At 35.0% G+C, this 8,457-nt stretch overlaps 1 protein-coding gene across 1 annotated transcript in view; it reads right to left on the bottom strand.

The window, feature by feature from the left end:
* LOC106873438 (glutamate receptor ionotropic, kainate 2) overlaps window positions 1–8,457 on the bottom strand; it is a 79,416-nt gene that overhangs the window by 20,754 nt on the left and 50,205 nt on the right. The window lies entirely within an intron of this gene.

The following is an 8,457-nucleotide window of genomic DNA, read 5'->3' as shown; positions in this document are numbered from 1 at the left end:
ATATAAAACTCTCCACTCCTCTCCTAAATTTAGGTGCCCGCTAGAGCGTCAACCAAATCGGCATGTATGACCTTGGGAGCTAAACTTTTTTTCTGCAGGTACTTTGATAACATCATGATGCTAACTTTTGTCCATTATCAAGAGAAGTCGCTACTAGTTTCTTTGAAGTCTTCTTTCAACAGTCGTATGTAATTTTCCTTGGAAAGAAACAATGCAGTTATTAATAAGAACAGTTGAAAATAAAGCAAACAAGATTTCACAGCTCTAGGATTATTCCTTCATAGTCTGTCTTCGAACTTTTCAGCCTACCCATGTGTGCATATGTGCGTATGTTGTTTCCTTGTTTTAGCATCGTGTGCTAGTTGTAAAATTGTCAATGTCATACATTTCAAATCTTGTACGAGGACATGTCTGCCTGTAGGGAAATATTACCTTGCTTGCAAACAGGTGAGGGTTGGCAACCGGAAGGGTTTCCGGCCATATAAAAAAATCTCCCTCAGTAAACTCTTTCTGACACATGCAAACATGGAAAAGTGGATGTCAAATTGATGATGATGATGGCGGATGACCACCGTTACTGAAGCAAGACAATATTTTTTTCATGATTTCAAATAATATATCACCAGTTTACGTTTATCTCCTTCTCAGTCAGGACAAACACATTCCAGATTAATGTTTTATACAGGACTTGGTGCGTGTTTGCGACATGTATTTTAAGTTTTTATACGTAGGCGCCAGCATAGTGTCTAATAGAAATAGTTGAATACACGATCAAGTTATTGGATATATTCTGCATTTCATGGTTTTCAATGCGGAAAATGATATGTTCAGCTATTTGAATATGTTGTTGGCATAATCTGAAAGAAGCACTAGCTTTATTTATGTACGTTTCTTTTTGTAACTAGGCATTTTTATAACTTGTGCAACTATATTTATTTGCTCTTAAGGTGTTCTCGATTTTCATATCGGATCACTTAGTCCAGTTTTGCAGGTTATAAAGAACAGAATATTTTATTATTTATTTGAAGATTTTCTTCGATTATATGTGAGTGTGCTTGCGTACGTGTGTGTGTGTGTGTGTGTGTGTGTGTGTGTGTGTGTGTGTGCGAGAGAGTGTGTGTCTGTGTGTGTCAGTGTGTACGCGTACGTGTGTGAATACGTCTGTGTGTGTGTTTGTAGGTGTATGTATATATATTCTTTTACTTGTTTCAGTCATTTGACTACGGCCATGCTGGAGCACTGCCTTTAGTCGAACAAATCGACCCCAGGACTTATCCTTTGTAAGCCTAGTACTTATTTTATCCAGTTCTTTTGCCGAAACGCTAAGTTACGGTGATGTAAACACACCAACATCGGTTGTCAAGCGATAGGGGCGGGGAAACACAGACACACAAATACATACATATATATATATATATATATATATATATATACGACAGGCTTCTTTAAGTTTCCGTCCACAAAATCCACTCACAAGGCTTTGGTCGGCCTGAAGCTATAGTAGAAGACATTTGTTCACGGTACCACACAGTGGGACTGAACCGGGAACCATGTGGTTGAGAAGCAAGCTTCTTACCACACAGCGACTCCTGCACCTATACATATGTATATATGTATATATGTTGTTGTTGTTATTCTTGTTGCTGTTATTGCCGTTGTTGTTGTTCTGCTGTTATTGCTGTTTTTGTTGTTCTGCTGTTATTTCACCTCTTTTAATGAGCATATGATGTGTACCCTATTGATTTCTAATGTAGAGATGAAACATTATATTGTTGTTTTTTTTCTGTTTTGTTCAAGTTCTATTTGTTGCTTCCTTCTAAGAACTTTTTTGCCCCCTCAATTACTTTTTCATGATGGCTCGTATCATACTTACTAGTTTATTAGGTTAAACAGAATTTAGACACTCTCTCATAATTCCAATTCCAATATATGGTATTAACGAAAGGCCGTTCAACAATCAATTTGTTCTTGCACAGGTTTAATTTGTTTTTCTACAACCTTCAAAATCTGTGCCATTTACCAACAGCTCATTTTATACATATATAGTCCCTTCTGAGACAATAAGTTATTACCTTTTAGATGAGCAATAAACTTATTTGCGAATAAAGATTTCATAGCGTTATAAACTGCTTTCAAAGATTTGGTAAATCAATATTGTTTTTCTTTCTCGTAACTTGTTGGTTTGTCGGTTGATTGTTTCCTCTTTATGAGTACTTTAACGAGAAGTTGGAATACCAGAAAGAAAAGAGGCCAGACTTGGTGGATAATGTCCTGAATTGTTGATCTACCAGCTGCCATTAATTCATATCCTCTTCTTCCAGAGCTCATGACTGATTCCCTCGCTAACGCAATATTTCCTGAAAGCCACTCAAGATCACTGACACCATACAAGGTTATTTATAAAGGTCGATGAAGTGGTTTCCTTTTCTTCCTCTTCCACCAAAACTAAAACGCTAGCAGAACAATGGAAGCCATCTATTAGATATTCCTTTCCTGCCTACATACCAAAATACGTATACTTCGATTCAACCTAGAAACCTCCCATCATTCTAATAAGCGTTTAACGTGTCTTGTTTCCATCTGAGGCTTGAAACCCTCAATCCTTTCGTTATATATAGCCAATCACCCAGTTGTTCCTGTTGCATTCATTATTCCAATTTCACGTTGAAAGGAAGTGTCTCCGCGTATGTTGAATCTACTCATCCCACCATTTACCTATTTCATCTAGATATCAATCTCCCAGCAACTTTAGATCAGTCTCTCTGCTTCATCTCGTACTCTTAAAATACATGTATTTTCTGCATTGCGGTGGTGTTGTGCTCCAGAAAAACTTTGTCATAATGTGGGCTTTTGTAACACGAAACCTATATTCTCATTGCCTTCTATTGACGTTATTAAACACGAAATTAATAGGAAATACGTTACAGAACTCCATGTTACGGTAAGATTTTTAAGAGAGTAACACTTCCGTAACGCAGAGGATGCCTGTAATATTCTGATTCTTCAACTCCCTAAATTCCTATATCTAGCCACATCTCACATCCTGAACCAAGGAAAACTATTTCACATCACTCCATCCTGAAGTGTTTGTCATCAGCGACTCCACTTCACACGAGCCTTGGTTCTCATACACTTCACACATCGGCGTACTGATGTATTCTATTCTCAGCAGTTTGCAATAGTTGTATACACTAGCGAGACACTAACGCCTGAAACAATTTGGATTTCTTTCTCCATTCACACCAACCTTTTACCAAACTTTGTTTCTGAAACGTCCGGATCCACTGATCACTTCCTAATCACAGTTACCCATAACATATCCATATACTGTACAACAACCTTACTACTGTACAACTGTAGTTGTATATACTGTACAACAACCTTACTGTACAACCTTACTACATGTACAACCTGTAAATACTGTACAATTTAAGTACCAGTTACGCACTGGGGTCGATGTAATCGACTTAGTCTCTTTGTCTGTCCTTGTTTGTCCCCTCTATGTTTAGCCCTTGTGGACAATAAAGAAATAAGAAGCTTGCTTCCTTACCACATGGTTCCGGGCTCAGTCCCACAGCGTGGTGCCTTGGGCAAATGTCTACTACTATAACCCCGGGCCGACTAAAGTCTTGTGAATGGATTTGGTAGACAGAAACTGAAAGAAGCCTGTGGTATGTGTGTGTGTCTTTATGTGTGTGTGTGTGCGTGTGTGTGTGTGTGTGTGTGTGCGTGTGCGTGTGTGTATACGTTGTATATATATATAGCCTTTCTTTGTCAGATTTTGGGTGGTGCATCCTAGATCCTGCCACTATTTTTCTTGTTTTCCTGTCTATTTTCGTTAGTTCATTTAGTGTCCAGTTATGGATATTGTAGCTGTAACTTATAACTGGGACGGCTAAAGTGTTAATACCTATTATGTTGTTTTTAGCATTGAGCTCTGTTTTCAGTATTGATCTAACTGGTCTATAGTATTCTTTCTTTATTTTCTCTTTCATTTATGTGTGTTGTATCCTATCAAGTTCATTGATTCCTAAATATTTGTATGTCTGGTTTTGGTCTAATTCTCTTATTTCATTGGCTTTATCTAGTGTGATGTTCCTACTCTTAACTAGTTTTCCTCTTTTCAGGGTTGCTTTGGCACATTTTTCTAATCCAAATTTCATATCTATTTCTTTGGTGAATCCATGTACTCTCTGTAGTAGTGTTTCCAGCTGTTTATCATTTATAGTGTATAGTTTTAGCTCATCCATATATAAACGGTGGCTGATTGTTTTGCTGTAACATTTGTATCCGCATCCAGTTTTATTTAGCATGTCTTATTATTATTATTAATATTATTATTATTATTATTATTATTATTATTATTATTATTATTATTATTATTGGTTAACCATTTAATCAATTAACTAATCGATATTGTTTAATTAATCGTTCGGTTAATCAGTCAATCAGTTGGTTTTGTTAACGTCTTTTTGTCAGCATTCACGACCCTGTCAATGACATATGCCCTCAGACCTGAAGAAGAGATTGTTTGATTAATCGAACAATCGATTAGTTAATTGGTTAAATGATTAACCACTTGACTAATAAAAATAAAAGTGAAAAAGAACTAATATGTGCTTTAGTATTGGCATAACTTCCCCACTCCTGAGATGCAATATCTGAATCTAGCCACTAGTTCCCATGAAGAATCTTGCAAGCCAAATACATTAACCACAAATTTATTTGCATGTTTTCTGATTATTCCCAAAGCACATATGCTTACTACTATTTTTGTTACTGTTTTTCATATATCATATTCGGGTTATCTTTATTTCCAAATCTTACTATTTAAATGACTGTCTATCTCGTCTAGAGATACGTTATCATCTGTCGGGAATAATGTAGTAGTTAAGAGGCATTTCATTTCCTAGTGGTCCTTGACAACAATATCTGGTCGATTTTCCCAGACATCCCTATCTGTTTGCATTGGAATATCCCAGAGTATGATTGCTACGCCTCTCTCAAAGATTTTTCCCGGCATGTGTACGTTGACTCTTTTTTTATTATTTCATATGCAAGTATGTGGCTGAATTCTTTCTTTTTTGTCAACCTATGAAGTCTTGACATTTTGTACAGCGTCCAACAGAGAATATTACAGCTGTAAGCTACTAAGATATTATGAGTATGGATGCCGATTACCTTAATTTTTGCATTTAGTTCTATTTTAAGTACTTATCCGAAACATTTACATTACTACTTCTTGACATTTACTTTCTTCCGTGCGCGTAGTACACTGCCTACTTTATTGGTTCTTAAGTATTTGCATGTCTACATTTCGTGTAAATCTCTTATCTCAGTTTCTTTATCGAGTATGGTATGTGATCTTAAATTGTGTTTCTTTCTAATGTTACTTTGATGTTTTTCGAAACGAATCTCGTTAGTAAATATGTGTACACTCTGCAGTAGCGTTTCTAATTATTTATCATTTGCAGTTTACAACTTGATATCATCTAAAAGAAGGTTGCTTATCATAACATAGCATTTGAATCGAAGTCCAATTCTGTTTAACATGTCGGTTTAAAAAGTCAATACCAGACAGAAAATGGATGGACAAACAGAACGGCTTTCGAATATTCTTTAAATGGAGATGGGTTTATTCTCTGCAATTCTCCGCAAAACTATTATATAGTCGTGGCATGTTTCATGTATCTTCTTATCGGTACTACTTAACTCATGACTAGTATTATAAATCCATTTTCTTATTTCGGAAATGTTTGGCTATAGCTTTGTTGATCAGTAATGTATATTTACAGCCATATGAGCCTTTACTATTTTTCTTGAAACAGGTATTTTTCTTCCTTCTCAGAAATAATATGACTGTTAAGGTTTCGTAAGGTATAGGGAGGTATATTGTGGTTCTTCAATTTTATGGGTTTATAGTTGCTGCAGCCTTGGAGATTGCAATGCCATTTCCCTTCAGTGAACCAATTAAATATTCTCTAGCTCCATTAACATCTCATTAAACTTCTCTACTAGCACCTTATGCTTCCCTATTAAATATTTTAACCAGATGTTTCAGATTTTATCATGCCCTGGTGCCATCCTTTTCTGTGGTTTTTTTGGGGGTTTTTTTGTCGTATTACTCGTTTTTGTTCAGATGTTGTGTTCGTTGTTTTAGCAATATTTTCCGTAGATATTCCTTTTTAACACTTACAATTCCCCGAAAGCAAGAGTAGAAAAGGAATCGCCAATGCCGTACCATATTGCAAGTGGTGTTGCATTGACTTCTATTATATTTTTACCAAGTACTTGATAAAATAGTTTTATGTGTTGGAATCAAAATATTTATTTTTTCTGCTAGCTGTTGGCGTTTTACATTCCAACTAGTTCTTTATAATTTAGCGAAAGTTTCTTCTTTTAGCAGCTCTTTGATTCTAGATTCTTTTTGCTTTTTTTCCTTTCGCTATATTTCTGAAGTATTTGTCTTTCATTCCTCAGTTATTTTATCACTGATTTCATTAATGATTCAGTGGTCGTTTCTCTTATTTTCTGTCTTTTCTGAATGTTTGTTTTCCATGTTGTTTACTTGGGTTTTGATATTCCCATTTTAGTGGATCTAAAGAGAACACACACTTTCCTTTGTAACCACAGTGACTATTGCATGTGTTAGCTCATTTCAGAGATGATGTTGATGTTTGTATCTGTTTTCTATTTCAATTAAGTCTGTGATAGTCAAGTTTCTATTTTTTAAAATTTTGTTGTTACTTTATCGTCGTTTTTTCTTTGAGGTACTTTCATTGTCTAAAGGGAGAATTGTGGTTCATATGTTTTTTAATTATATTCAGCTTTAAGACGTCATAGTCAATATTTCCACCTTTATATCTTCCTATTTTAAAAGTGTCTTCATATTTCATTTTACCTAGACTTTTGTCGGTACTGATCTGATTTGGTTTTTATTTTGTTAGTAATATGTATCTTTAGGGTTTGAAATTTTCATATTTCGCTATTATCTCCTTTGCGTTACACATATTAGTTATAGCTGCATGGTTTACATTCACAGTGTTATGCATAGTGATCGTTTCTTGTGTTTTCATACTGTGTTCTTTCTTTTTATTCTTTTATTTTTAGCTTTGATTTTTTTTTTCAGAATGTATATTTATTCTAATGAAAGCTTATGGAGGTCCACCTACTTATCTACATCTGGCCTATTTTCACTCATAATTTTATACGAATATATCCTAGTATTTTTGTTCTCTAGGTATTAATATTTACTCAAGCATTTCGATTCTATTGATCATAGGCCGTCGACAACTCTTTATTCATTATATGTTAGCTTTGAATTGTCGTCGATGGTTTTGCAAGTTCACTCTTTTTCTAGGTAAGTGTATTGACCCTACGCAAACCCATTTTAACCCTGTGAATGGTGGTCCACATTAGTCTGGCATCTCTCCTTTGACGTGTCTAAAATGAAAAGCCCTGCAAGAAGCTTCCGCTGAGGAGTGAATTCTGTTCTTTATTTGAACTGTATCATCCTTTTTTTTTATCTCCGTTGAGATTTGCACGACTGATATTTTCTACTTTCTGTGCAATGGATTCAGAGTACACATTATCTGATTAGTAACATTAGGTTGAATGGTGCGGTTTTCATTTGAATTATTTGTGATTATGAGGGTTCACATATTGATAGGAACTCTGTTTCGATGGTCGCATTTACACGTGGCATCAGAACTGTCGAAACTGTAAATATTTCTATTACATCATACATCATTCATATACGAAAAAGAGCAATTCTTCAACGCCATCAGTTTTTTCGATTTGGTTTAATATTTAATTCTTATTATTATTAGTAGTAGTAGTAGTAGTAGTAGTAGTAGTAGTAGTAGTAGTAGTGCATCGCTGAAAGCTAGGCCCCTTACATTCATTCGTGCCACATCGCCTAGCAATAATAACTAGTTACACCATTCGGCCCAAATGTGAAAACAACAGATTTCAAACATCAACGGCTACAAAATACTTTCATAAGCGTAATTTTTAAGAAAATTATGCATAAATGCGCGTGGAAATCTAAAAGGATAATTGTAATTTAATTAATTACTTCGTGATATATTCTCGAATTTATATTGGAATACGCGAAAAGATTAGAAATTCGAAAATTTTTTTTGTTTTCAAAATTTATACCTAAAAGCATGCGTCTAAAACTACAGATAACATTTCAATAATCCACCCCCCACCCCACAAAAAAAAGAAGCAGAGAAAACTGTGAAAACCATAGCTATTTCCAAACCGCTGTCTTAAAAGAAATATGTTAAAAATACATTTAAAATTCATTTGTGGTATGCTATGTCACTAGAAGAATAGATTTGGATCCAAATCTCCCTCTCACAAGTGTAATATAGCCAATGAAACATGAAAGCAAGTGGTATCCAAGACATCTAAGTGCACGTCCACACATTAGACGTAGATGCACACAGCTTC

This window comes from Octopus bimaculoides, chromosome 6, assembly GCF_001194135.2.
Source record: "Octopus bimaculoides isolate UCB-OBI-ISO-001 chromosome 6, ASM119413v2, whole genome shotgun sequence".
NCBI classification, from domain to species: Eukaryota; Metazoa; Mollusca; class Cephalopoda; order Octopoda; family Octopodidae; genus Octopus; species Octopus bimaculoides.
Note: the sequence above shows the minus strand (reverse complement) of the source record. Positions and strands in the feature narration are given on the sequence as shown.